The sequence below is a fragment of the Bos indicus genome, chromosome 9 (assembly GCF_029378745.1).
Source record: "Bos indicus isolate NIAB-ARS_2022 breed Sahiwal x Tharparkar chromosome 9, NIAB-ARS_B.indTharparkar_mat_pri_1.0, whole genome shotgun sequence".
In the NCBI taxonomy this organism is placed as follows: Eukaryota; Metazoa; Chordata; class Mammalia; order Artiodactyla; family Bovidae; genus Bos; species Bos indicus.
This window is the reverse complement of record NC_091768.1, coordinates 95766931-95791162: the sequence shown is the minus strand read 5'-3', so window position 1 is coordinate 95791162 and position 24232 is coordinate 95766931. Positions and strand designations below refer to the sequence as shown.

The following is a 24232-nucleotide window of genomic DNA, read 5'->3' as shown; positions in this document are numbered from 1 at the left end:
ACAGTCTTTACCATGGTGCCACGGGGGAAGCCTTGTGTATAGAAACTTTAAAAATGGACAAAAAGAATACTAGAATTAACAGAGTTCAACAAGTTTTCAGCCTATAAAATCAATAGTATGCAAAAGTCAGTTATATTTCTACATATTGACAGTTAACAGTCTGAAAGGAAATTAAAGTAATTTTATTTATAATAGCACCAAAAGAGATAAAATACTTAGTTCAGTTCAGTCGCTCAGTCGTGTCTGACTCTTTGCGACCCCATGAACTGCAGCACGCCAGGCCTCCCTGTCCATCACCAGCTCCCGGAGTCCACCCAAACCCATGTCCATTGCATCAGTGATGCCATCCAACCATCTCATCCTCTGTCGTCCCCTTCTCCTGCCCTCAATCTTTCCCAGCATCAGGGTCTTTTCAAATGAGTCAGCTCTTCGAATCAGGTGGCCAAAGTATTGGAGTTTCAGCCTCAGCATCAGTCCTTCCAATGAACACCCAGGACTAATCTCCTTTTAGGATGGACTGGTTGGATAAAATACTTAAGTACTAATTTAATCAAAGAGGTGTAAAACGTACATAATGAAAACAACAAAACTGATGAAAGAAATTAAAGACTTAAATACTGAGTTGGCCAAAAAGTTCATTCAGGTTTTTCCCAAACAACAATAAAACAACAACCCAATTTTAAAATCAGCCCAGGATTTGAATAGATATTTTTTTAAACAAATGGCCAATGAGCACATGAAATGTATTCCACATCATTAGTCCACAAGGAAATACAAATCAAAGTCACATTATTGCACAGCTTCATACCCACTACTAAGATGGTTAAAATCAAAGTCAGCAGCAAAAGATGATGAGGATTGGAAGAGAAGTTGGAAGGAGAAATCTCATTCACTACTGATCGGATTGTAAGATGGTACAGCCACTTTGGAAAACAGTTTGTCAGTTTCTTAAAATGTTAAACATACAGTTACATAAGTCACTTCAGTTATGTCCAACTCTGTGAGACCCTATGGACTAGCCCACCAGGCTCCTCTGTCCATGGGAGTCTCCCAGCAAGAATACAATTACATGTTTATCCCGCAGTTCCACTCCTAGGTATTCCATTTCTCCACCCAGGAGAAATAAAAACACATCCATACAGAAATGTGTGCATGAATGTTCATAGCAACATTATTCAGAAAAGTCAAAACATAGGAAGAATCTAAATGCCCATCAAAGAATAAATAAAAACTAGGCTGTCCTAACAATGCAATATTATTTGGCAGTAAAAAGAATGAAGTGCTATTTATGTGCTATGACATGGATGAACCTTGAAAATAAATTATACTATGGAAAGAACCCAGACATAAATCACATTATATCAGTTTATTTATATGAAATGTCCAGTTGCCAGAGGCTGAAGAGGGTGTAACTGAAATACCTGCTAATGGGTATTAAGTAAGGAAAATGTTCTAAAATTTAAGTAGTGGTCATTGTTGCACTGATTTGTACAGTTTAAAAGGATGGAAAAGCTTAGATTTACCAGGATTAAGGTATAGTCGTGTGTGTGTGTGTATTATAGGTATGTATAAAATCATATCAGAGGCATTTTTTAAAACCTTAGACACCTCACTAGTATAATCCTCTCTCCTTTACACATCTCTTTTTTTTAATGGGATGTGGCTGTCTAGGCAGTGGGCATGACTTTATTTTAAATAATAATTTTATGTATTTATGTTTGGCCGTGGTGGGTCTTCATTGCTGCAGAGGCTTTTCTCCAGCTGCAGTGAGTGGGGGCTGCTCTCTAGTTGCGGTGCTCAGGCTTCTCGTCGCTGTCGCTTTTCTCAGGGAACACAGGCTCTAGGGCACATGGGCTTCGGTAGTTTCAGCCCCCAGGCTCCAGAGCACAGGCTCAGTAGTTGTGGCGCACAGACTTAAAGTCACTCCTCAGCATATGGGGTCTTCCCAAATCAGGGATCGAACCCGTGTTTCCTACGTTGGCAGTCAGATTCTTTACAACCCTGAGCCACCAGAGAAGTCCCCTTCACACCTGCTTCTTGAAACATGGACTGCGTTGTCCTTCCATTCTTAAACCTCCTACTGTTTTCAAACCCTTGCTTGGTAGTCTGGATTTTGTCTTCATCACTCCCCTGAAGCTGGTCATTCGAAAGTCTCCAGTGACTTCTCAAGTTTCAGATCCAGACCTGCTTATCTCACTGACTTTCGCAGTAATTAACATTCCTCAGCCCTCCTGGGTGAAGCCGAAGCTGTTTCTCCGAAGCTGTCTGTGTCTTGGTCTGCTCCGTGTGCCCTTCTTCCTTCCTTTCTCTGTTGTCAGTGTTCTCCATTAGTAGTCAGGTTCTCTTCTTTCTCATCTTTCTTGTCTCTCACTTAGGGCTCAGAAACTGCACCCCGCCCAACACCGCCAATCCTAGGTAATCTCATCATTGCCCACTACTCAACGCCCCCACACTCTGGTGAGACTCAGCCCTGGGCTCTAAATCTGTTATCTCTAACCATCTCTGGACCTCTCTGTCCAGAACTATGAAGAGCCTCAGATTTTATCTACTTCCAAGTTATCGAGTTAGCCTCCAGAGATTCATGAGTGCTGGTAAATTTTGACGTAAGACTCCTGAGTCAGAGACATGGGGTTATGTGTAACTCACAGTGGTAGCAGTACCCGGAATATCAGCATTTTTGTGCTGGTTCTGGAGCCCTCGTTGCCTCAAGGCAAAGTGAAGAAGACCGGACGGAACTTGCCCATGCGGTGAGTGGCCTTAGGAGAGAGGAACCCTGAGCTCAGAGAGCTCCAGTCTTTCGTAGTGGGCAGCAAGCGTGCCTGCTCTTGGCTCCAGAGGGAGACACTGTCTTTTTCTTCAGAGATTATTCAGGTTTTCTTCAAAGATTGTTTGCTGTACAAACATCCCTGAAAAGAAATTATGAGACAAAGGGCAGTTCATGCCTTGCTGTCAAGATGGGCAGAAACCCTTGGAGAGTTGTTTCAAGTTTCATTTTGCCATCACACTGGCGTCTCAAATTCAAGACATCGTTAAACAAATCCATCATCATTTTCTGAACTGTTTCCTTTCTGTCTTCACTATATTGAATTAATAGTGCTACCCACCATTGATTTCCTGACTTCCGTGTGTCAATATGGGCTTAAAGCTGAAAAAATACTTGTAAAGAAATGCAAAAATCTCGATGGCTTAAGCACAACAAAATTTTATGTTACTCTCATGTAAAACCCAGTTCAGATATTCCTGGGATGGTGACTCTCCTGAGAAGCTCCCTAGCAAAACAAAATAAATATCCAGGCTGTTCCTGTCTTGTGGCCCCGTGATCCTGTGGCTTCAGGGTCTCCTTGGCTTAATCGTACGTGGAGTCCTTCGATTCAGCAAGGTTCCCTCTTCTGTTGTCTTCTAGACCATTGCAGCCACCTGCCTCCAGTCTTACCGTCCTCTCACGTTTACTCTGGCAGTCCATCAGAACTTTAGATCTGATTGTATCACTTTCTTCCTGAAAATCCTTCATTGTCTTACCACTGTGTACAAAGTATAAAGTCCAGACTCCTTAAGCTGTCTGTGATCTGGCCCCTGACTCTCCAAGCACGTTTCCTGTGACTCTCGTACACGTACCCTTTGTTCTCACCAAACCAAATTACTAACGGTTTCCTGATTTTTATTTCCTCTGGTTGGCTTCTCTGCTTTTGCACCTGTTGTTCATCTTGCCTATGAACCTCCTCCAACAACTGCACCACACACACACAGACACACACACGGACATACACACAGACACACCATTTGCCCGTTTAGCAAACTTCTCATCCTTCAGTTCTCAGCTTAAGTGTTCCCACTCGGCCTTCCTTGGGATGCCAGTGATAGCGCACGTACCAGGCCTGAATAGTACTCATGGGAGGAAACCTTAGAAACAGGAGCAGGGACGAGCCACTTCCCCATTCTCCATCATAGTGAGGTTGTGGGGGGCAGGGGGCAGCGCTGACTGGGGCTGAGCAGAGCTAGAATTTGACTCCAGGAGAGAACCCTCAGCCCCAATGATCAGCTGCACAACAGGGTGAGTCCCAAGCCCTCTTCTAGCACGGTCAGGGTCTAGGAACCAGGCGTGGTAATGGCAGCTGAGTAACATGGGGGACCCATGATTTCCAGCTGTGATCTGCCACTCAGCATTCCATCAGGCCTGACTACACAGCCTTAAGCACTTGGCGATGATCCATTTCCTTACAGCAGATGGAACACCGCAGTGGTCCTGTTCCATGGAAAGGCAGCTCCAGCTCTGAAAGGCCAGTGCTGCCGAGGAAGAGACCTGGACAGTAGACCCCTACTTCACGGTCCACCTTCCTTCATCCATAGGCTGTCCCATTCCTTGTTCCATCAGTAGGCAGTAAGGAAGCAGTGCGTGCGTGCTCAGTCATGTCTGACTCTTTGCAACTCCATGGACTGTAGCCCGCTAGGCTCCCCTGTCCATGGGATTTTTCCAGGCAAGAATACTGGAGTAGGTTGTCATTTCCTGCTTCAAGGGATCCTCCCAACCCAAGGATCGGACCCACATTTCCTGCATTGGCAGAAGATTCTTTACTGCTAAGCCACCTGGGAAGCCCTGTTCCATCAGTATCTCATACCCTTTCACCCATGGGGGCTTCCCTCATAGCTCAGTTGGTAAAGAATCCGTCTGCAATGCAGGAGACCCCGGTTCAATCCCTGGGTTGGGAAGATCCGCTGGAGAAGGGATAAGCTACCCACTCCAGTATTCTTGGGCTTCCCTTGTGGCTCAGCTGGTAAAGAATCTGCCTGCAACGTGGGAGACCTGGGTTCAATCCCTGAGTCAGGAAGATCCCCCCGGAGAAGGGAAAGGCTACCCACTCTAGTATTCTGGCCTAGAAAATTCCATGAACTGTATAGTCCATGGGGTCTCAAAGAGTCAGACACGACTGAGAGACCTTCACTTTCACTTCACTTTTCACCCATGAGGACCAAGAGGCCAGGCCTTGACGGACTCTGAAAAGGCAATGCAGAACAGACTAGCGGCCATCAGGTCCGATCCAGGGAAGAGAAGAGGTCACAAGATCAGAGCCAACATCACGGATGTGGCCCTGTGTCCCACAGCTTTTATGGGGCTCAAGCTTGATTTAATGTTCTGTTGTCACTATCTTGACATTTTTAATAATTTTTGAACAAGGACCCCACATTTTTATTTTGCACAAGCCCACAAATTGATGTAGCCAGGCCTATCACTGTAAACAGCCATCCTTCTCATCCTTGTATATGAGAGACTGACGCTTCTAACTCACCATCTGTGTTGAACCACATACAACACGATGCACTGGCAAGCCAGCAGAAAGTCAGGCACGGTCCTCTTATCTAGAGCCCCCCGGCCAAGGAGGCAGCCAGTCTGCTGAATCTCTGTGCCTTGGGAAATCTCACTGGCTCTTTGACCAAACACAGCTGACAGACCGGTATCATTGTCGGTTCAGTTACCCCCAGTCAAGAATGAAGCCACCTGAGAAACTGTGGTGTCTCCGAGCTCCCACCGACCTACTCCAGCATCCCAGGAAGATAGCTCACTCACCCTGGGGCTGAAGAATGACGGTCTGGACGATGCCACGTGTGCTCCTGGGGGTCAGTTGGTCAGTGGCCGCTTTCCCTGGCGGCAATCATAGCGATGCCGTGAGGACAGACTCACCACGGTCAGCAGCATTGCTCTCCAGCACCCCCGTGGCACCGCTGTCTTCCTGGCAGATGGAGCCTGGCCTGCTCAGCCCCAAGAACTGAGGTCCATTGCTGGTGGTAGTCCTACCCCAGACCTAGCCCCAGGTACACAGCATGACCACTGTTCATCGGCCAGTTTCAACCACCAGACTGAGCTGCCCGAGGACCAAGATGTGCTTTGTGTTTGAATTTTCGTTGTCCACCTTGTGGGCATCAACCAGTGTCCACCGCATGGACAAAACCGAGTCAGCATTCGTCTGGCTTAAACTTGAACAAAGCTATTACATCAAGCTCAGTTTGTTTCATTGTTTTCTGTGTTTTTCTGATCCCCCTGGTTTGCCAGTAGTTAGTTCACCTCCACACGGCCATCACGCTTGTAGTGTATAAACAGTGCTTGCCCGAATAACCCGTGCCGTGTTCGCTTTTCCATATAGCTAGTGATTTTTCTTTTTTTACTCCCAACTAGTGATATTTTTTTATCAACCTAGTTTTCATGCCTCCCATGACTCTGGTTTTCCCCCCCTAAATTTCTAATATCTGATCCCTTTTTAAAATAAGATGAATCATTAAGATGTACTATTTCAGTTGCTGTTACTAACATCACCTCAAAAACTCATTTCAGAAATAATTTTGGCGGTTAAGTTAATTAAGCACCTCATTTTTGTTAGTTACCTTGTTGGATAAAACTAAGGGGTTCCGTGCTTTAAAGGTAAACTGAATCATCCATGTGGTTGGGTATCTGTGTTCTCTCTAATACAATCACCCCGCAGAATGGAGAACAGGGTCCTTTCTCAGGGGTTCAGCTGAGGCCGCTGAGGAGGAGGCAGGAGGTGCCTGGAGAGGAGAGGCACCCAGTGCAGGGCTCAGAGGGGCTGCCACCGCCCTTCAAGGTTGCAGGGAGCCAAGTACCTCAGAGGGAGGCTCCTGTGGGGGCGACAGGTGCGCTGTGCAGTGTCTAGGCAGTAAAGACACTCCCAGGGAACCACGTAGGAGTTTGACATGTGATCCCCAGAGTTGGAATTAATTGCCTTTGAAGCACTTATGAACTGTGGTGCTTTTGAACTGTGGTGCTTTTGAACTGTGGTGTTGGAGAGGACTCTTGAGAGTCCCTTGGACTGCAAGGAGATCAAACCAGTCCATCCTAAAGGAAATCAACCCTGAATATAATTCATTGGAAGGACTGATGCTGAAGCTGAAGCTCCAATACTCTGGCCACCTGATGGGAAGAACTGACTCACTGGAAAAGTCCCTGATGCTGGGAAAGACTGAAGGTGGGAGGAGAAGGGAATGACAGCAGATGAGATGGTTGGATGACATCACCGACTGGATGGACATGAGTTTCATCAAGCTTCAGGAGTTGGTGATGGACAGGGAAGCCTGGCGTGCTACCCCTCCATGGGGTCGCAAAGAGCTGGACATGACTGAGCAACTGAACTGAACTGAAGAGTTTGTAGCAAACTTTAAAGAAGTGTCACCAAATAATAAAGAATGTGCCGGGGACCAGCCCCGGCTGATCCAGGGTATTCGAAGCGGGGACGGCGTCGGCGAGGATCAGGAAACAATTGCTTAATCAAATGTTAATTAAGGATATAAAGAGTAATAGAATGAGGATAGCTCAGTAAAATTCAGTGAAGAAAAGAGGCTGAAATAAGGATAGCTCAGTGAGGAAATTCAGTGTAGAAAAGAGGCTGAATAATTCAGCCAGAAGGTAAGAGAAAGAACGACATGGTGAGACCAAGTTTTGGTGAACAAGGCCCGCACTTTATTTTTCAAAGTAGTTTTTATACCTTAAGTTATGCACAGAGGATAATGGGGGAAGGGGTAGAGTCTTGCAGCAAACCAGGCTTTCTTCCTGCAAACTTATCATATGCAAAAGCTTAGGTGATTTGCATCATCTTCTGGCCCGGAGGCCTGTTAACATTTTAAGACCTTTTCTTCAGAAAACTTATTTTTCTCTAAAGGTGATTGGTCAGGAGCCACCCTCCAAAAGCATTAGATAAAGTTGCATTCCTACAGAGCAAAGGTGTGGTGGGCTACAACAAGAAAAAGAATTAACTCAAGGGTCCCAGGTTACAAACATTAAAGCTACTATTTACACCAATTATATTAACCAATACACTGCCAGGGACACAGCAGGTAAGGGATATGGAGACTTAGCAGCAAACATTGGCCCAACAAGTGAAAATCCCTTCACCAATACAATTTCTAATCAATCTTTTAACTACTCAAAAGAATCTGTGTTTAGACAGTTTAGAACATCTCCTGCCTCTCACAGTTGGGAGGCTCTGAGCAATCACATGAGGCCGGAAAAACCTATTCAGGCAGGCTAGAGGATTTCCAAAGGAGTTTGTAGGTTAAACACTGTCACACCCAGGAATTATTAACTGGAGCTGTAAGCTAACTCTTTTTTCAGAGAGGTAGTGGGGGACAGCCCCCCGTAAAGTCAGAGGTGTAGGTGAAAGCACAAAGCAGAAAGTAGGCAGACTCTGGTTTTGGGGGTATATGCTCGAGTATTTCCAGGGGGACTCCTGAAGCTCGATCCCGCCTTTGCGTATGCCGAGCCTCCTTCCTCATGACCTTTGTCATGGACGGAGTTCCTCACGCTGGCTACCGGCAGTGATAGAATTCCAGTTGAGCTATTCCAGATCCTGAAAAGTGCTGCACTCAATATGCAATATGCACTCAATATGCAATATGCCGGCTCCCGGCAAGAATGGATTTACACGGCCTGTCAGAAATGACAGGTGCGTTCAGAGTCCCTTCAGGACATTTCAGGGCAGGACCTACCTGCCCCGTGTGCCCGTCTGCCCTGCTGACCAACAGCCCGGTGACTTGAGCATCCTGCGGGCGGAAGTGCCCTCGGGCGCCGAGCATCCTGCAGGCGGAAGCGCCAGCCGCCGCTGCAGGTGGCACCTCCCTGCCATCCCTCAGAGCCTTCCTGGTGGCTGAGGTCAGCGCACACACTGTTTCATCAGTGTGCAGGTCACAGGAACCGCAGCCACCTCCCTCTCGGGGTCTTTGAGGAACTCCCAAAAGCTCTCTTTGAAAGAAAGAGCCAAGGTCTTACACTCATGGTCCAAGGGGCCCCCTTATGGCAGGCCACAGCTGCCTGCCTTGGCAGGGCCGCCCTCGCCCTGACCCAGCGCTGAGGAGTCAGAAACAGGCATTCACGGCAAGTTGGGGAAATTGGGAAAAGAGAGGAAGAGCCTGGCACACCAGCCCCAGCCCGCAGACCACCAAACCTGAAGCTGGCTGAGTCTCAGAAGGGAAAGCGCTTCCTCCCAGATGAGAGTTGGACACAACTTAGCGATTGAACAACAGCACGACTCAATTATTAAACTTTCTTAAACTTGTCTTTCTTTTGTTTTTGCTGCACCAGGACTTAGCTGTGACGTGTAGGATCTTAGTCCTCTGACCAGGGTTTGAACCCAGGCCCCCTGCATTGGGAGCTCGGAATCTTAACCGCTGGACCACCAAAGTGAAAGTCACTCAGTCATGTTGACTCTTTTCCACCCCATGGCCTGTACAGTCCATGGAATTCTCCAGGCCAGAATACTGGAGTGGGTAGCCTTTCCCTTCTCCAGGGGATCTTCTCAACCCAGGGATCAAACCCAGGTCTCCCACATTGCAGATGGATTCTTCACCAGCTGAGCCACAAGGGAAGCCCAAGAACACTGGAGTGGGGAGCCTATCCCTTCTCCAGAGGATCTTCCTGACCCAGGAATTGAACCAGAACTGAGCTATCAGCGAAGCCCTTGGGAAGTCCCAATTGTTAATTATTCTGGAGGTTTAAGTATATTAAGAGTGACCAGAAAAGGTCTAAAATCTGCCCAAGATTTCATCCAAGAAGCTTTTCATACAAGAGTCCACAGAGTGGGCTTAGCCAGCCAGTGGAAGGAGAATGAGCTTGTGTTCTGCCTGCCCCGCCTCGAGACCAGCTTGCTCAATAATCCGCTTACACTGTGTAGGAGTAGAAGGTATTCATTACCTGCTATGAAGGTCAACTTCTCAGACACTGCCAGCCTGTGTAGGTTCTTTTGTTCCATTTCACAATCATTTCTCTTTCTCTAAACGTAACACAAAGGGAATGCAAACACATGCATTTATAGAGGATTGCGTTTCTAAGCAGACGTAAACCAGGTTGCCGGCTTGCCTTGGTGAATTGGGTAGTTTACCAAGGGTTTGCCCTGCCGGCAGGGTTTCAGCAGGTGCCTGAATTGTAACGGAAGCCACTGTAATCAGTAGAAGGTATCAGGCAGTGACTTCACATCTTTTATTCTGATTCCTTTAGGAAGAGTTCTTTTAAAAGTTTTTTGTAATGACAGAATCCAAACCATGTTGCACAATGCTGAACTGAATCAACTTTTTTGAGAGAGCTCTTGATATTTATCTTCAAAGAGATATATCCAGTTACCTGTGTTTTTTTTTTTAATCTATCAGAAAATTGAAATGGAGTTTTAAAAAATTTTTTTGAAATATACTTGATTTACTATGTTGTGTTAGTTTCAGGTGTACAACAAGATGATTAAGTTATGCACGTGTACATATATTCTTTTATTACCTTCTCTTCCATTATAGGTAACTGCAAGATATTGAGTATAGTTCCCTGTTCTAGACAGTAGGTCCTTGTTGGTTATCTGTTTCATAAATAGTAGTGTGTACATTTTAATCCCAAACTCCTAATTTATCTCTCCCCCATCTCCTTTGGCAGCCATAAGTTTGTTCTGTGAGTCTGCTTCTGTGTCATAGAAGGTTCACTTGCGTCACGTTTTAGATTTCCCTGTGAGTGATTTCAGATGACACTTGTGTTTCTCTCTGACTTACTGCGCTCATATGATCATTTCTAGGTCTATCCATGTAGCCACAAATGGCATTCTTTCATTGTTTTCGTGGCTGAGTAATATTCCGTTGTGTATATGTACCACTTCTCCTATATCCATTCATCTGTCAATGGACATCTAGGTTGTCTCCATGTCTTGGCTATCATAATTAGTACAAAAATAGAGGCGCATATATCTTTTCAAATTATAGTTTTGTCTGAATATATGCCCAGGAGTGGGATTGCTAGATCATATGGCAATTCTATTTTTAGTTTTTTGAAACAACTTCATACTGTTATCTTTCTTGCTTGGAGAATCCCAGGGATGGGGGAGCCTGGTGGGCTGCTGTCTATGGGGTCGCACAGAGTCGGACACAACTGAAGCGACTTAGCAGCAGCACATACTGTTATCTACCGATCGACATTCCCACCAATAGGATAGGAGGGCTCCCTTTTCTCCACGATCTCCCCAGCATTTGTTGTTTGTAGACTTTTCAGTGATGGCCATCCTGAGTGGTGTGAGGGGGTACCTCACTGTAGTTTTGATTTGCATTTCTCTAGTAATTAGCAGTATTGAGCAGAGTCAGAGAAGTGATGTGACAATAGAAGTAGTGATGAGCGGCCACAAGCCAAGGAATGTGGACAGCCTCTAAAAGCTGGGAAAAAAATAAATAATTTGCTTCTGTGGAGCCTCCAGTAGGAACCAGCCCTGCCAATGCCTCAGAACTGAGATAATAAACGTGTGCTGTTCTGGAGTTGCTACATGGTCATCTGTTACGGCAGCAATAGGAAGCAAATACACACAGTAAATGTCGTTAGTGGAAGAGAAGTCAGATGAGTAAATTTTCACAATTCCTCACACTGCAGAGATGGCCTGAGTAAACTGTCTAAAAGCCAAGACAAACCAGTGCTCTAGAGTGCACTGATAATTGCCATGCCTGCTGTCCTGCTGTTGGCATAATGCTGGCCACCATCAAGTCCTCTCCAGGAGAATTTTGTACACTTATGACACTTATTTTATTTTTCACATTTTGTCAGATTCATAGGATGCCTTTTCTTTTTCCACCTTCAATCACTATGGAAGAACTTCACCCATTATAATGTAGAAAATGCTGGCGCCAGCAAGCACCAGGTCAGTGGTTGCTCCCTGGACCATCCCAAGTTGTCCAGACAGCCTTGCAGGCAGTGAGTGGGTGCTCAGTAGGTATCTGTTGAATAAACGAGCAGTACGAGGCCCCGTCAGGAGCGCTGGCTCTTGTCCTGGCCCCTGCTTGGTGGCCGAGGAAGGGGAAAGCCCTCCGGGTCTCTCATTTCACTCTCTTCATCTGTCCACCAAGGGCTTCAGCTGGATGGTCTATCAAAGCCTCTTCTGAATTGCTGGTGACTGTGAAATGCCAGCATCACGCTCACTTACTTACGTCACATCTCATTTACTCCTCGTGGGCAGTGGTGGATGGAAAAGAACTGTCTCAAAAATCCTCCCCCACTTTCATCACGATCCTCCTGCCAGTGCCCACTTTTAAAGTCAGTACAAATGTCATTTCCCTGGAGCCTCCTGAACATTCTCCAAGGAGCCTTTTTTGCAGGGCTTGGACAAACCGTGCAACAGGGCTCCAGCCACAGCATCAGTTCAGTTCAGTTCAGTCACTCAGTTGTGTCCGACTCTGCGACCCCATGAATCGCAGCACGCCAGGCCTCCCTGTCCATCACCAACTCCTGGAGTTCACTCAGACTCACATCCATTGAGTCAGTGATGCCATCCAGCCATCTCATCCTCTGTCGTCCCCTTCTCCTCCTGCCCCCAATCCCTCCCAGCATCAGAGTCTTTTCCAATGAGTCAGCTCTTTGCATGAGGTGGCCAAAGTATTGGAGTTTCCGCTTCAGCATCAGTCCTTCCAATGAATATTCAGGACTGATCTCCTTTAGGATGGACCGGTTGGATCTCCTTGGAGTCCAGGGGACTCTCAAGAGTCTTCTCCAACACCACAGTTCAAAAGCATCAATTCTTCGGCGCTCAGCTTTCTTCACAGCCCACTCCTGGCTGCTGCAGTCATAGACATTTGTAACAGACATTTAAGGGTCCCAAGTGCTCCAAGAAAAAGACAGCCAAGAGCATGTGAGGCTTTGTCAGCATGGAGACTAAGAGCTGGTGGGTAAGACTCAGAGCCACGCTGAGCATGGAGCTGCAGCCCCCAGGCGCCCCAGACCCAGTGAGTCCTGTCATTGTTCCCTTGATCCAGGGGGAAGTAAGACCACTGACGCTGAGGGATTTGGCCCAGACTCACACCCAGCCGGCTGGCTCCAGAGGCCCCTCCCCACACCGCCTCCGCTAGGCCGGGCAGTTCCAGCTCCACAGTTAACCGTGTAAGTGCACTAGCGAATAGGAAGCCACCTCTAGAAACTCAGTTTACCTGCTGACTTTCCAGAGAGACTTGCTGTTGCTTTTTAAAAAAAAGGTGTATTAGCAGCTGCATTTTCATCCAGTGCTACTTTTCTGGCCATATTTAAACCATATAGAAGCTCAAAAAGTTTGCATCACTTTAAAAAAGTGACTGTCTTCACATTGCACATGGGATTTACTTAATGACAGAGCTCGCCCACGTAAACGAAGACAATGGAGTAGCAGTTGGCGCGACACTGGAACAGCGTCTTCCGAGAAGTCCGGAGGGGGCAGCGTGGTTAATGTGTGCGTGTGCTGCTTGTTTTCTTTTTTCTTGGCATGTCCAATAAGTTGCTATGCATGGGGTTTTTTTCCCTAGAGATATTGGTAAACAAACATGCCCCCAATTCTAATGAAAAGTTATTGTTTAATTTTTTTTTTTAAAGTTCAGGCTCCCCTTCTTCAGTTACTACGGACAACAAAATATCCCTGAAATGAAATGACTCATCTTACTTCTAGTCAATTTTTTAAAAATCTTACTTCTTCAATTTAGGAAATTTTTTTAAAGTTTAATGGCAAACAAAAGCTGTCTAAGGCACCTTAAGAACAGACTGTACAGAGGACTCATAAATACACAAGTCTGTTCTTTTCTAATACTCTTCCTTTCTTGTGTAGTATGCATGCTAAAATGATTCCTAACAAAGTCCAAGTAAGTAAAATATGTTTAGGTGGTATAGCTACATAAATTATAAGATAATTTCAGTAGATCTAGAGATCACAGTGTTACAGATGCTTCAGCATTATTCACGTATAAAGTGTTGGTCATTCCTTTAATATAACGTTCATGTAAATTCTTAAAGCATCATGCATTTTTTTCTATTGGGGGCCGTGTCAGCTAACAGTCTCCTCTGGACTCTGTCAGTTGGGTCATGCTTCCTTCTGAAAAATGGGCCCCATGGAAAATCATATTGTTGGATGAGGGTTCTGGGTTTTTTCAATGAGAGAACTGTCTTATATTAAGTGTGATTTTTATGTGTTTGTATATAATATGTGTATGTAATTTCACAGATCTTTATCCAAGATCACTCTTCATCCTTTGCATCAAGAAGATTTTGGCCACAACATTTTGAATCATCTGTTTTCATTTTTTGGATGGAGGAAGAAGGGATAAATGAAAATATGAACATTTCTATTTTGTGGTTGGTTCATTTCTTCAATATAAATTATTCATAAAACCTTTTCTTGACACTGTTGTTTTCTCTAGTGAGTCAGAAAAAAAACAGAAACCACTATCTACTCCTTTCCCTTGTAAACAAAAAGCCAACGTAAAAAGATAGCATTCAATAAGAAAAGGCATAAGTATGGCCTGTCAGACAGATGACAGCTTATTTGTAGAATGATCAGAGAGGATTCAGCTGCACATTTGAGGGAAGAATTGAGAGTGCACGGCTGTACCACGGGGAGAAAACAGAGTTAATCTTTCTACTGTGTCATTTATTTATTCAGCAAATATTTATCCAGTCCCTACTGTGTATCAGGCTCTTTCTTTGTGATGACGAACACAATGGTGAGCAATCAGAGAAAGTGGCTACCCTAACTCCGAATCTCCTGGAAACAAATAAAATTCTGTCCCCCCCGCCACCGCCCCCCCCAACCCCCGCCTCTATCAGCAACGCTATGATCATTCCACTATGATCATTCTGAGATACACCTCAAAGCACGTTTTCAAACTGCACTTTCTTCAGTGAATGTACATTGTGATTCAGCTGGTCTGGGCGGGGCCTGGGTATCGTTTTTTTTAAAGCTCCCGAAAGTTAGTGGGATGTACAGCCACATGCCCTGCTGAAAAGTTGAAAACCTCTCAGCATTGTTTCTTCCCTGGGCTCTTGCCTCAGCGGTGGTTTCTTTAGTCTCGTTTGACCCAGAATGTACTTCCCAGTGTTCCAGAAAAAGTAGAGTTGGAGCCAGTGAATTACGGCATGGCTGGACCCTCACCATGCTGGCCAGCCTCTCAGCCCCCAAGGAACAGAGGCTGAGGGGGGCGAGGGGTGTGGGCCATAAACACAGTGCTGAGGGGATACGGTTTCACTGACCCCAGCCGCCCTCCTTAGCCACCTGGTACAGAGTGTTCGGTTAGAAGCGTGGGTGAGAGTCCGGGCCCACTGGGGGAAAATGCCAGAAATATGTCTGTCTTATAATTAAATGACCATAACCAAATTGTATCCTGCTTACTTTCGTGAGTGGCAAAAGCAACTTATAAAATTATGTAAAAACCATCTATTGCCTTTTACTCAGAAATTTAGGCAGTATCTAGGTATCTGGTATTTAGGTTTAAAGAACATAGGGGTTTATTTTCAGGGACTATTGGCCAGAGTGAATACTACAATATTAAAATAGCATTACATAATAAAAATCAATGAAGTAGTAACGTTTCAAGTTTAAATTGGAGTTATCTGTTTTAACTGATCAGTTACTTGATGTGATTACACACACACACACACACACACACACACACATAATTCTTACAGTGCTTTCATGTCCTGTAACTGGCTTTGGTTGACAATGTAATTTAATTAACGGTGGCTTATGGTTTAGGTTGATAATATACCGTAAACTGTGATAAACCTCGCAGGATGGGAAATCTTCACAATAAGCGCAGTGTGGTCTCAAAATCCTGACTTGTAACTTATTGACTGAAAACCTCTTAAAATGTTCTCTTAAAGCTGATCCATAAGCCCCGGGACATACTCCATGCAGCATGTGAAGTGAAGTGAAAGAGTCGAGAGTCGAGTCCAACTCTTTGGGACCCCATGGACTATACAGTCCATGGAATTCTCCAGGCCAGAGTACTGGAGTGGGTACCCTTCCCTTCTCCAGGGGATCTTCCAAACCCAGGGGTCAAATCCAGGTCTCCCACATTGCAGGCAGATTCTTTACCAGCTGAGCCACAAGGGAAGCCCAAGCATACTGGAGTGGGTAGCCTATCCCTTCTCCAGCGGATCTTCCCAACCCAGGGATCAAACTGGGGTCTCCTGCATTGCAGGCGCATTCTTTACCAACTGAGCAACGAGGGAAGCCCATACAGTACTTTTAAAAATAGAATCTTGGGACTTCCCTGGCTGACCCGTGATTGGGACACCATGCTTCTACCGCAAGGGGCAAGGGTTTGGTCTCAGGTTGAGGAACTAGGATCCCACATGCTTCATGCAACCAAAGAACAGGGGGAAAAAAAATTTTTTTAATAGAGTCCCTACACTCCAAGAGCTTCCAAATGACGCAAAACTGAGTTTACATTTTAAGTTACTGCCTGGGTGAGCAAAGGGGAGAATATGAGTCAATAAAAACCTCTAGAATAATGAGATGGATAAAACTGGAACCTATTATACAGAGTGAAGTAAGCCAGAAAGAAAAACACCAATACAGTATACTAACACATATATATGGAATTTAGAAAGATGGTAACAATAACCCTGTGTACGAGACAGCAAAAGAGACACTGATGTATAGATCAGTCTTATGGACACTGTGGGAGAGGGAGAGGGTGGGGAGATTTGGGAGAATAGCATTGAAACATGTATAATATCATGTATGAAACGAGTCGCCAGTCCAGGTTCGATGCACGATACTGGATGCTTGGGGCTGGTGCACTGGGACGACCCAGAGGGAGGGTGGTGGGGGGAGGAGGGAGGAGGGTTCAGGATGGGGAATGCGGGTATACCTGTGGCGGATTCATTTCGATATTTGGCAAAACTAATACAATATTGTAAAGTTTAAAAATAAAATAAAATTAAAAAAAAAAAACCTCTAGGATATGTTAGGATTTGTCAGAGAACACTAATATCTCTTCCTCATTCATTCATTCATTCCTTCAGCAGACATTTATCACCCTCCTGGGTTTGTGAGGTACAAGGATGAACAAGACAGACAGGGTCCCTCCCTTCCGTTCCCGAGCTTGGACTACTTCAGTTTTGTTTTCCTGCAGAAGAGAGTATGCCAGCGTGCCCAGCAACACCAGAAGCAGGGTCCAGACAGGGATTTAGCCAATGTCTAGCCCAGAGAAATGAAGTAACAGTGGAAAGAGTTTTAATTTGGCAGTATTGTCCATCTGGGGTCAAACAAATGGAAAGACTCTTTGTAAAATCCAAACTACACTTTAAATAGCTGAAACTAATGGCACTTAGAAAGGGAGAGGAGGTTAGTTCTTTGAGGCACTGTGCTGTTTAGGAGATAAGCAGGTGTAGGAAAGCATTCTTTATGGTGTTCAGAAATATTGTGGGTGTTGATGGCATTACCCACAACCCGATACTCCCTGGAGCTTAGTGAGAGGAGACATCGTATTTCACCCATGTTCTTTCATCAGTTTCAGTGGGTTCACTGACTCAAGAACCAGTGTTAAGAGATGCTATAAACTGCCTGCTAAAATGTTCTGATGGTCACTTAAGACTGCACCAAACACTCCCTGGGAACAGGGTGCTAAGACCGACACATTAGCTGTTTCAGACCCCAGAGACTGCCTCCGGAGGACCCAACAGTGCCCGGAAGCAGAGCAGCTAGGCTGACGCCATAAGCTGTTCAACCCTGAACCCATTAGCAGAGCCTCGGAGATTCTGAGAAGGAAGCCTCAGATGGATTATTCAGTTGAATTCAATTTTGTGTACAGAGCAAGGTTAACAAAAGAACTAGCGTAAGTTACTCGCTTCATCACAGAGATCATAGACTAAGGACCTAGGATGTTAGACAAAGGGTCCCGGGGCGTGGCAGCTTAAGGAACACAGATAACTGAGCCTTACTGCTGCCAGCATTGAATCCTTGGGACCAAGGGTTCTGAAATGATGCAATAAAGCTCTGATAAATACTTGAGCCTCTCCAGATTTAAAAAATAATAGAATCAATTTTACTGACCTACCAATAAGACAGTCTAATCCTTGACTTTGTTTTACAGAAATTTTATAAATGTACCATTAAAGAAAAAAGTTTGAGTTCTTGCTGTTTCTGGTACGGAATAAAAATAGTCAATAGACTTTTGGTAAAGAAGGTTGCTGCTCTTGTATTAGTAACTGAAACCAAAAGTGAAGTGCAGAAATATAAATGAGGTTTTCAGTCCATTCTTTAGACGAGGTTTGAACACTCCCAACTGCCTGTCCTTCTCCTGTCATTAGTGGCAGAGCACATTCTTGGGCAATGATGTCAGCGGAGGACTCTGAATACTAATGGAAAATCACATTTTGTCCTTCTGAATTGTTAATGCAAAATGCTATTGACTATAATCAGCTATAATACATGGAGGAAAACTCAAAAAAAAAAAAAAAAGATTACGTACCCTCCATGATCGCATTCTCCGCTGGGTGGTCAGACAATATGACACAGTATTTTTAAAGGGGGTTTTCCTGGAAAATCCAATGGTTTTACTATACAGGAAAATCTAAACTTTTATGAATTTTATACCGTACAGGTACTGAGCTCTTAACAGGACACACAAAAAAACGAGGGCTATTTTTTTTTCTCTCTCCTGACTCACAGTTAATTTAATGCTGCTAAAGCTTAGAACAAGAAACACTCTCATTGGATTAAAAAAAAAAGTAATTGTGGGTTTTCTGCTTCATGAGAAAAGTAAAAGAACAGTCCACACTTATGAAATGCAATTCCAGTGTGCAGACAAAATCCCTGATTTATGTATCTTTATTAATTAGGTAGTGGCAGTCAAATAAATTAATAAAGGTATATAAAAGGTCAAATAAAATGCGTTTGCTTCCCCTGAAGAATATTTCACTTAAATTTTAAGTTTCAGAAGCTCAGTTTTCATATGTCCACTGGTTTTTCATTGTGTTTGATGCACCATTACCTTTTTAAGTGCATTCACTACATAAGGTGAACTTACCTTGGATTTCCCAGGCAGCCAGTGTAATTTAGGTGAGATTGATCATCGTTTTTAACAAAACTGGATTGTTTTTGGACCAGCACTCCTACCAAGGACAATTAGAAAATCTGAACAAAACATAAACGTAGATTTGAAGTCATCGGAGCTCTCCCAAGGCAGTGGGTTCCTTTAGAGCTAAGATGTGAAAGAAGTGGGAAGCCTTCTCCAGCTCTGACAAGAATCCAGTGATGTACCCCAGCCCAGCTGTTGGCCAAAAGCAAAAGCAAATCTTCTCTGTAGGAAAATAACATCAATACAGCATCTCCAGTTTTCACCACAACTTTCATGCATAATGTCTGGCACTCATTCAGAAATAACCAGAGCACAGGAGAAATCTAGCCAGTTCTGCTCTCACCACGTGACCAAAAGAAACATCACTGAAAGTGTGACTTTGAAATTTTGTGCCTCCTCAGCGATGCCCTGAGGAGGACACAAGATCAGTTAGTTCTCCAGTATTTCTGCCAAATAAACGTAACCTTATGCTAATCAAACAGTCAAACTCAAATTGAGAAACCTGTACAAGTGCCTCATACTAGTCAAAGTTTGCCAATGTTATGAAAACGGAAGTGGAGGCAACATTTCAAAATAATGAAAACTAAAAGAGATGTAACAATGAAACGCAAGATGTGACCCCGGATGGGTCTGAGATAAGGGAAAAGTATAAAAGATTCAAGCAAAGACATCAGTAGGAAAATCTGAATATAGATTTTAGACGAAACTGTATCAGTGTTAAATTTCTTTTTTTATTGAGGTATAACTGACACATGACATTTTATTAGTTTCACCTGCACAACATGATTTGATAATTGTATATATTGAGGAATGATCATCACAATAAATCTAGTCAATGTCTTACCAAATGTACTTACAGAATTTTTTTCTTGTACTGATAACTTTGAAGGTCTACTCTCTCGGCAGCCAGGCTTCTCAGGTGGTGGAGTGGTAAAGAATCTGCCTGCCAATGCAGGAGACGCAAGAAATGTGGGTTTGTTCCCTGGGTTGGGAAGGTCCCCTGGAGGAGGAAATGGCAAGCCACTCCAGTATTCTTGCCTGGAGAATTCCATGGACAGAGGAACCTGGTGGGCTACAGTCCATGGGGTTGCAAAGAGTTGGACATGACTGAGCACACAGCACACTCTGCAACCTTCAATTATGCAATATAATATTGTTCACTGTAGTGGCCAGATTGTTTATTACATCCCCATTAATTATTTCATAACTGAAAGTTTGTAACTTTTGATGCCCTTCATCCATTTTGTCCAACACCTCCCTCCCACCTGCACCTAGAAACCACTAACCTTTTGTCTGTATGTATGAGCTTGGTTTTTATTTTTGTTTTGTTTTTAGACTCTACATATAACTCATAAGGTATTTGTCTTCATCTGAGTTATTTCACTTAGCATTATTCTTAGGTCCATCCATGTTGTTTCAAATGGCAAAATTTGTTTATGGCTAAATATTGATAATATTCCGTGGTGTATATGCATGTATGTGTATCACATTTTCTTAATCCATTCATCTTATGATGCTGGAGAAGACTCTTGAGAGTCCTTTGGACTGCAAGGAGGTCAAACCAGTCAATCCTAAAGGACATCCATGCTGAATATTCACTGGAAGGACTGACGCTGAAGCTGAAGCTCCAATACTTTGGCCACCTGATGCGAAGAACTGACTCACTGGAAAAGCCCCTGGGGCTGGGAAAGATTGAAGGCAGGAGAAGGGAATGACAGAGAATGAGATGGTTGGATAGCATCACCGACTTGATGGGCATGAATTTGAGCAAATTCTGGAAGATAGTGAAGGACAGAGGGTCATGCTGCAGTCCATGGGATCACACAGAGTCAAACAAGACTTAGCAACTGAACAACAGCAATAATACTGATGGACATATACCTCTGGCTATTGTAAATAATGCTGCAATAAACACGTACCTTCTCAAGTCAGTGTTTCTGTTTTCTTCAGATGAATTACCAGAAGGGAAAGTGTTGGATATTCTGGTAGTTTAAAAAAATTTTTTGAGGAATGTCCTTATGTTTTCCATAGTGACTGCACGGATTTATATTCTCACCAGCAGCACGTGTTCCCTTTTCGCCACATTCTTACCACTTTTGACAGAATGCATGTGCATCTCTCCATTTCCCAACAAAAGAAAGAGTTTACACACTATTAAAATGCCTAGCTACCTTTACTGGATAAGAAGCATGAATTAGAACATTCTGTCAAAAATGTATTAATTTTAGTATATTGGATTTTTATAAATCATGGCTTAATGATTATCACTTAACTGTATCTCTACCTACTAAATAAGACTTGTGCCAGATCGAGTATTCTGCCTAATTCAGCCACATCAAGTTCTGAAACATTAAAAAAATACAGCACATGCCATTCGTTTTAAGAGAAGGTTTTAAAATTTGTCACACTGAGAAAACACTGCCTCTGTTATTTTCCAAAACAACCACTGGTGGCCCCCTCCTCAATAAACGGAATCCAGCACTTTCCAGACTTCCCCATAGTGAGAATCGTCTGGTTGCTTGTGAATGACATGACCCCCATGGTGATCTTAATTGATGTGTCTAGCATGAAGCCCAAACTTCACCTTGGGTAGTTAGTATCAGAAAAGCTGGATTTGACAATCGTTGTGTACCTTCTCTGTTGGCTCTGCAGTTACCCATGTTGACAACTTTGATTCTGCAGCAGTGGAGGTTCCCATAGGGATCAGGTTGAGCTGGTTGATGTTGCTGCATGCAAGTTCCAAGTTGCATCCGACTCTTTGTGACCCAGTGGATTGTAGAGAACCCACCAGGCTCCTCTGTCCATGGGATTTTCCCAACAAGAATACTGGAGTGGGTTGCCATTTCCTTCTCTAGGGGATCTTCTTGACCCAGGAACCAAACCTGTGTCTCCTGTATCTCCTACATTAGCAGGCAGATTCTTTACCACTGAGACACCTGGGATCCAAACTGGTTGATAGTGTTGGTCAAATCTTCTATAATATACTGATCGTCCACTTGTTCTATCAATTACTGAGAGAAGGGTATTAGACATTGCCAATTATAGCTCAATTTTTTATTTGTTTCTTTGGTTTTGTATGTTTTTGCTTCATGTATTTTGAAACTTTTTCACTAGGCATATACCCATTTACAATTCTTAGATATGCTTTGATTCATTGATCCTTATCAATTTTTTTTTTTTTTCATTTTCAAAAGTAGCCACCAGGAACTTGCCATGTCAGAAAGCATTTGCAAATTTGGAACAGTCTTTTTACATAAGAAAACAGTATGTCTCATCTTTAATTTCCATTCTTTTCCATCTTTAATTTCCACTCTTTTTAAAGACTTTTCTCTGAGAACTAGCAAGCATCCATGTGTTACAGAAGGTTTTCATATTAAATTCCTATTATTAAAAATCACTATAAATTATAGATTATTTCTGCTTATATATTTTTACTGAAGTGTATTGGTGGTGGTAGTTTAGTCGCTTAGTCCTGTCCAACTCTTTTCGATCCCATGGCCCGCAGCCCACCAGGCTCGTCTGTCCGTGGAATTCTCTAGGCAAGAATACTGGAGTGGGTTGCCATTTCCTTCTCCAGGGATTGAAGTATATTGACATATGACACACAGCACATATTTAATGTATACAATTGAATGAGTCTGGACCTATGTACGTTCCCATGTGATCATCACCGCCGCTGAGGTAATGAACACATTCGTCATCCAAAAGTTTTCTCCTGCCCTTGGGAATCCACACATACCTCCATCCTCAGGCAGCCACTGGTCTGCTATCACCATAGATGTGTTTACATTGTCTAAAATTTTCTAAAAATTGAATCATACAGTATATATACTTTGGGGGGTCTGACTTTCCTTTACACAACACTCTTACCTGGAGATTCACCGTGTTAGTGCATGTGGAATAGTACAACTATCGTACTACTGTCCTCGCTCTTTCATTAGTGAGTGCCTTTCCGTTATATCCGAATTCATTCATCTAATCACCAACCAAGGGAACGTGGCCTCATTGTCCGGGCCTTACTTGAGATGTGAGCTTATTATTCCTGTTAAACGAGTCAGTTGGGATTGGAATTTAGCTTATTTTCTCTAAGGTGTGAGGGGAATACTCACATCTGGGATGTGGGGTGGGAGACGAGCCAGTACTTAGGACTGATGTCAAGTGCGGCATGATCCTACAGATTCTCCACTTCCACAGGAGCAGGCCCAAGAAGCAGCCTGAAGCTGCCCGAGTGAAGAACATTCTCTACGAAGAGATGAGCCATCTTTGTGTTCATCACTGATCCCCAAGCTCAGGTGTGCACTTTTCTGGTCCTCTGTGAATTCGAGCTGTTGCTTCTTCTAAAACATCTTTATATCCTGAAGAGAAAAGAATGTGTGTGTGTGTGTGTGTGTCACAAAAATGGGAGAACTTGCTTTATGAGATTCTTACCAAGAAATAGCTGGCACAGTTTTCATGAAAATGCCCTTACTTGGTTTCACATGATCTATCATGCAATAACCACTGGGCCATACATAATGAACCCAGGATCGGTTCATAATTCAAACAGGAAATTTGACCCAGCTCTTTAATGGAGGGCTTCCCTGGTCGCTCAGCTAGTAAAGAATCCGCCTGCAATGCAGGAGACCTGGGTTTGATCCCTGGGTTGCGAAGAACCCCTGGAGAAGGGAAAGGCTACCCACTCCAGTATTCTGGCCTGGAAAATCCCATGGACTGCATAGTCCATGGAGTCGCAAAGATTAAGTGACTCAAAAAAAATTTTTTTTGACCCAGCTCTTTAATGATCTACCTCCGTAAATGGGCAATCCTCACAGCTCTAAAGATATTTCCAGCACTGATCCTTACCCCAGTAGTCACAGCCAACCATGCTGACATGTTTCCTAATGGAAAAGTAAAGGTAAAAGAGGGCAGGCTCCCATCTGTTTTAACCTCTCTGATCTGTAAGATGAATCTACTTATCAGAAGTCTGGCAAACAGACCACAGAAGGTCTACTTTCCCTGGGCAGTAATACAGCTTCTTAGTGATGGCCGTTCTCACAGCCCAGCCCTCCTGGCCACGCTCGGCCCCGGGGGAAGGGGAGAGAGAGGGGTGAGGGAAGAGAGGGAGGAGGAGGAACTTCAAATGACCGTCAAGGCACACCGAATCGTGTCTGCCCCTGTTTCTTTCTTCGGACCAAGAATTTAATTGGGAAAGAATTTTAAGGCTGACTAAGCTGATGTGTCAGGGCTCCTACTGTTTTACCCACATTAAAGTGACTGGGGTCGGATGGAGAAGAGCCAGGTCAGAGATAATGGTCCATACAGCCCACCGATTCTGAAAGCCAGTTTGGGCCAAAACAAGCCCTCAGTCTGGGTATGTAGATTGTACCTCCAGACATCTAAGGAAAGGTTATCAATCTGAGAC

At 44.1% G+C, this 24232-nt stretch overlaps 1 protein-coding gene across 3 annotated transcripts in view; it reads left to right on the top strand.

Moving 5' to 3' along the window:
- RSPH3 (radial spoke head 3) overlaps positions 1 to 14139 on the top strand; it is a 41507-nt gene extending 27368 nt beyond the window's left edge. The window contains exons 9-10 of one of the 3 annotated variants that reach the window (XR_011568557.1): positions 12763 to 12886; positions 13971 to 14139. The gene's annotated coding sequence lies outside the window, so the exon portion shown is untranslated. Of the gene's footprint in view, positions 1 to 12762; positions 13209 to 13970 lie in introns of all 3 variants that reach the window. The other 2 variants (XR_011568558.1, XM_070796465.1) reach the window with 2 other exon arrangements.
- Positions 14140 to 24232: the final 10093 nt, after the last annotated feature.